Below are 6,830 nucleotides of genomic sequence, written 5' to 3'. Positions count from 1 at the left end.
ATGATGTTCCTCTAATACGAGCTGTTATTTTCCACATTGGTTTAGAAAAAGCTGGTGGTTTAGAGGTTCCCGGGTTATTGTCACGATATTGAAAATACGGGTGTTGACGGTACATATAAAGTTCATCGGGGTCGGAATCAGATTTCTCTATTTTGATGCCTTTTCCCTTATTATTTTCTTTTGCCTCATTAAATTGGGTCGGGTTAATTTCTATAACATCATCGGAATCCTCATCAGGATCCGATTCATCGGAAAATTGGTAATTTTCCCATTATTTTGCTTCCTTAGCGGAAACACCATTGACCATTATTAACTTTGGTCCATTGGTTGAGGATTTTCTTTTATTTGACCGGTTTTATGTGGTTCCTACTATTCCCCCCTCCAGAACCTCTTCTTCTTCCGGTTCCTCTTCTTCTGGTTCCTCTTCTTCCGGTTCCTCTTCTTCCGGTTCTGTTTCCTCTTCTTCCGGTTCTTCGGGAACTTGTGAATCTTGCCAATATATATTCGACTCTTCGTTATTATTAGGTGAGTCAATGGGATTTGTGCTAGAGGTAGACATCTATCACACAATATCAAACATGTTAAGAGATTAATATATCACATAATATTTACATGTTAATAATATATAGTTTCCAACAAAAATGTTAAGCAATCATTTTTAAAGAAAACACGGTCGAAGTCCAGACTCACTAATGCATCCTAACAAACTCGATAAGACACACTAATACAAATTTTCTGGTTCTTTAAGACCAACGCTCGGATACCAACTAAAATTTCCCGTTCATATTGATTATAAACGTTCCATATTAATTGATTTCGTTGCGAGGTTTTGACCTCTATATGAGACGTTTCTCAAAGACTGCATTCATTTTTAAAACAACCATAACCTTTATTTTATCAATAAAGGTTTTAAAAGCATTACGTAGATTATCAAATAATGATAATCTAAAATATACTATTTACACATGACCATTACATAATGGTTTACAATAGAAATATATTACATCGACATATGTTTCTTGAATGCAGTTTTTACACAATATCATACAAACATGGACTCCAAATCTTGTCCTTATTTTAGTATGCAACAGCGGAAGCTCTTAGTATTCACCTGAGAATAAACATGCTTTAAACGTCAACAAAAATGTTGGTGAGTTATAGGTTTAACCTATATATATCAAATCGTAACAATACACCACAAGATTTCATATTTCAATACACATCCCATACATAGAGATAAAAATCATTCATATGGTGAACACCTGGTAACCGTCATTAACAAGATGCATATATAAGAATATCCCCATCATTCCGGGACACCCTTCGGATATGATATAAATTTCGAAGTACTAAAGCATCCGGTACTTTGGATGGGGTTTGTTAGGCCCAATAGATCTATCTTTAGGATTCGCGTCAATTAGGGTGTATGTTCCCTAATTCTTAGATTACCAGACTTAATAAAAAGGGGCATATTCGATTTCGATAATTCAACCATAGAATGTAGTTTCACGTACTTGTGTCTATTTTGTAAATCATTTATAAAACCTGCATGTATTCTCATCCCAAAAATATTAGATTTTAAAAGTGGGACTATAACTCACTTTCACAGATATTTCCTTCCTCGGAAATAAGACTTGGCCACGGATCGATTCATGAACCTATACAAATATGTACATATATATCAAAGTATGATTAAAATATAATTACAACCATCTTTATTATGTTTCAAAGATTTGAGTGTATTAAGTCAGTTGTCCTCGTTAATAACCTACAACTAGTTGTCCACAGTTAGATGTACATAAATAAATCGATATATATTATCTTGAATCAATCCATGACCTAGTGTATACACGTCTCAGGCTAGATCACAACTCAAAGTATATATATTTTTGGAATCAACCTCAACCCTGTATAGCTAACTCCAACATTACTGCATATAGAGTGTCTATGGTTGGTCCAAATAATATATATACATGGGTCGATATGATATGTCAAAACATTTGCATACGTGTCTATGGTATCCCAAGATTACATAATATATTAGAATACATGTATAATACAATATAAGTTAGCTAGGATATGATTTGTATAGATTTGTTAAACATTTCCCGTAGCTAAAAAGATCAAAAATATTCAATCTTGTTTTACCCATAACTTCTTCATTTTAAATCCGTTTTGAGTGAATAAAATTGCTATGGTTTCATATTCAACTCTAATTTAAGAATGCAAACTGAAAAAGTATAGGTTTATAGTCAGAAATTTAAGTTACATGTCAATTACTAAAGAGGTAGTCATTTCCATCGAAAGAACGACATCTTGATGACCATTTTGAAAAACATAGTTTCACTTTGAGTTTAACCAAGATTTTTGGATATAGTTTCATGTTCATATGAAAAATCATTTTACCAGAAGAGCAACTTTTAAATCAAAGTTTATCATAGTTTTTAATTATTCAAACCAAAACAGCTCCCGGTTTCACTACGACGGCGTATATCCGATTTTATGGTGTTCATCGTGTTTCCAGGTTTTAAATCATTAAGTTATCATATCATATAGATATAGAACATGTGTTTAGTTGATTTTAAAAGTCAAGTTAGAAGGATTAACTTTTGTTTGCGAACAAGTTTAGAATTAACTAAACTATGTTCTAGTGATTACAAGTTTAAACCTTCGAATAAGATAACTTTATATGTATGAATCGAATGATGTTATGAACATCATTACTACCTCAAATTTTCTGGATAAAACTACTGGAAATGAGAAAAATGGATCTAGCTTCAAAGGATCCTTGGATGGCTTGAAAGTTCTTGAAGCAGAATCATGACACGAAAACAGTTCAAGTAAGATTTTCACTCGAAATAAGATTGTTATAGTTGTAGAAATTGAATCAAAGTTTGAATATGAATATTACCTTGAATTAGAAAGATAACCTAATGTAAATAACAAAGGTTCCTTGATCTTAGATGATTACTTGGAATGGATTAGAAAGCTTGGAAGTAGACTTGCAAACTTGGAAGTATTCTTGATTTTTATGAAACTATACTTATGGAATTTATGAAGAACACTTAGAACTTGAAGATGGAACTTGAGAGAGATCAATTAGATGAATAAAATTGAAGAATGAAAGTGTTTTTAGGTGTTTTTGGTCGTTGGTATATGGATTAGATATAAAGGATATGTAATTTTGTTTTCATGTAAATAAGTCATGAATGATTACTAATATTTTTGTAATTTTATGAGATATTTCATGCTAGTTGCCAAATGATGGTTCCCACATGTGTTAGGTGACTCACATGGGCTACTAAGATCTGATCATTGGAGTGTATATACCAATAGTACATACATCTAAAAGCTATGTATTGTACGAGTACGAATACGGTTGCATACGAGTAGAATTGTTGATGAAACTGAACGAGGATGTAATTGTAAGCATTTTTGTTAAGTAGAAGTACTTTGTTATGTGTTTTGAAGTCTTTCAAAAGTGTAAGAATACATATCAAAACACAACATTTATATACATTCTAATGGAGTCGTTAAGTCTTCGTTAATCGTTACATGTAAGTGTTGTTTTGAAACCTTTAAGTTAACGATCTCAATTAATGTTGTTAACCCAATGTTTATTATATCAAATGAGATGTTAAATTATTATGTTATCATGATATTATGATGTATGAATATCTCTTAATATGATATATACATTAAAATATCGTTACAACGATAATCGTTACATATAAGTCTCGTTTCGTAATTCTTGAGTTAGTAGTCTTGTTTTTACATATGTAGTTCATTGTTAACACACTTAATGATATATTTAAATATCATTTTATCATGTTAAATATAGTGTATCAATATCTTAATATGATACATATGTATTTAGTAGACGTTATCATAACGATAATCGTTATATATATCATTTCGAGTTTCTTAACTTAGTAATCTCATTTCTTATGTATATCACACATTGTTAATATACTTAGTGAGATACTTACTCATCATAATCTCATGTCAACTATATATATATATATGTCTATATATACCACAACATGTAGTTTTTACAAATTTGTAACGTTCGTGAATCGCCGGTCAACTTGGGTGATTAATTGTCTATATGAAACTTATTTCATTTAATCAAGTCTTAACAAGTTTGATTGCTTAACACGTTGGAAATATTTAGTCATGTAAATATCAATTTCAATTAATATATATAAACATGGAAAAGTTCGGGTCACTACAGAGATGAATTCGGTTGGTGGAAGGGATCGCCTTCTTCGCGTCTCCATTGATTAAGTCGACTACGAACTCATCCCCAATTCATCCAGAATTGATGATGGCTAATTGGTTGATTCATTCCGGTTACACTGCTTTCGGAGCTTGAATGGAAATCCATATCAGAATAGCTGTCGGAATAACTATCGGAATAGCTATCGAAATCTGAGGGACTCGAACTGGTTGAGGGATTCATCTCGTACGATTAAATGAATTATTTTTGATAAGAATTAGATTATAGGATGTAGATTAGTACCCTGTAATACATAATTTACATATGCATATATAATACTAAAATCCCATAAGTTACGGAGGAATCTACGGAAGCTGTTAGGCAAAGGTAACAATAACAGATACGCTAAGATATGAATTTATCTATACACTGTCTATGCAATAGAGGTAATAAGACATGTCTAGACTTTAAGGATGATAATCAAATAATTTTTGACACGAAATGATAAGCAAAACTTTTGACATGCAGACACGGTCAAAGTCCAGACCCACTAATGCATCTAAACAACTATCAGTTAGACACACTAATGCATGACCTGGTTCGCTAAGACCACCGCTCTGATACCAACTCTAATGACCCGTCCTAATCCATCTGGACGAATACATTATATTTGGTTACATCGCGAGGTACTTGACCTCTATATGATACATTTTACAAACATTGCATTCTTTTTTAAAAGATAACCTTTCATTACATCGAAAGTTAACGGCATGCATACCATTTCATAATATATCCAACTATAATTGACTTAGTAATAATCTTGATGAACTAGACGACTCGAATGCAACATCTTTTGAAATATGTCATGAATGACTCCAAGTAATATCTCTAATATGAGTAAATGCACAACGGAAGATTTCTTTCATACCTGAGAATAAACATGCTTTCAAGTGTCAACCAAAAGGTTGGTGAGTTCATTAGTTTATCATAATCATTCATTTTTATCATTTTAATAGACCACAAGATTTTCATTTCCATTTCTCATAAATATACGTCCCATGCGTAGAGACAAAAATCATTCATATGGATTGAACACCTGGTAACCGACCTTAACAAGATGCATATAGAATATCCCCTATCATTCCGAGACTCCCTTCGGACATGATAAATTCGAAGTACTAAAGCATCCGGTACTTTGGATGGGGCTTGTTGGGCCCAATAGATCTATCTTTAGGATTCGCGTCAATTAGGGTGTCTGTTCCCTAATTCTTAGATTACCAGACTAAAAAGGGGCATATTCGGTTTAATAATCCATCCATAGAATGTAGTTTTATTTACTTGTGTCTATTTCGTAAAACAGTTATAAAAGCAGCGCATGTATTCACAGTCCCAAAAATATATATTGCAAAAGCATTTAAAAAGGGAGCAAATGAAACTCACCATACTGTATTTTGTAGTAAAAATACATATGATGTCATTTAACAAGTGTAGGGTTGACCTCGGATTCACGAACCTATATCATTTATATATTTATTAACACATATAATTGTAATCGAACAAATTTAGATATTATTTTTAATTGTTATTTCAATAACTTGTATGTTTCATTAATATCTATTTTAATTATATTTATCTTATATACTTTAGGTAAATAATTAGTATTTATTACAAAAATATTAATGTTGTTATGTGATATATATCAATTATATTCTTATATAACTAATTATTTGGTAAAAAAAATATTACTAATAATAAGTAACAATTTATATCTTTTTATGATAATAATAATAAAATACTAAAAATAAGTAGTTTTAGTAATGATACTGATGTTAATAGTTTTGATAATAATACTAATAATAATAAAAGTAATATTAGTAATAATAATCTTAGTGTTAATATTAATGATGATAATAACTACAATAATAATACTTATGATAATAATATTAATGATAATCGTAATAATAATAATAATAAAATTTATACCCTTTAAAACAAACAAGTAGGCTTAATGGTTCCATCATAATCCTTGCATGTCCAAGTCCAATAGTTAAACCCACTTAATCCTATCCAAGCCCAACAAGCCCAACAGGCTTACGACAGAAAAAAATAATATGTTTATGCAGTCGCCTAGTCTCGAACCCACGACCTCTGGTTCAACAACACATGCTCTAACCATTCGTCTGATTCTAATTTTCTGTTAGAACTAGGATATTTTGTCCTTTTAATCTATATCTGTTTTCCTTGTTCATTCTCTAAGATCAACAGGTATTAATAGCAGCGACAATACATCTTCAAATCATCATCTATAATCATAATCATAATCACTTTGTGACTATAATTTTTGTGCATCATGGTCATCATAACCCATCGTCACCATCATTATCTTCTTGACATCATCAATCAATCACGACATCATGATTCATTGTTCTACATCACATCATATCCATTAACATAATCGAATATCAACCTTATTAATAATCTGTCTTCTTAATTATCATTACCATCAATCCATATCGTCATCCCCCCCCCCTTTACATCGATAATCCTAGTATTGCCTAAACAACTTCAAACAAATTAGAAGTAGCAGCCCAAATACATGGTGGCCCGATTA

This window comes from Rutidosis leptorrhynchoides, chromosome 9, assembly GCF_046630445.1.
Source record: "Rutidosis leptorrhynchoides isolate AG116_Rl617_1_P2 chromosome 9, CSIRO_AGI_Rlap_v1, whole genome shotgun sequence".
NCBI lineage: Eukaryota > Viridiplantae > Streptophyta > Magnoliopsida > Asterales > Asteraceae > Rutidosis > Rutidosis leptorrhynchoides.
The sequence above is the reverse complement of the archived record's forward strand: the minus strand, read 5'-3'. Positions refer to the sequence as shown.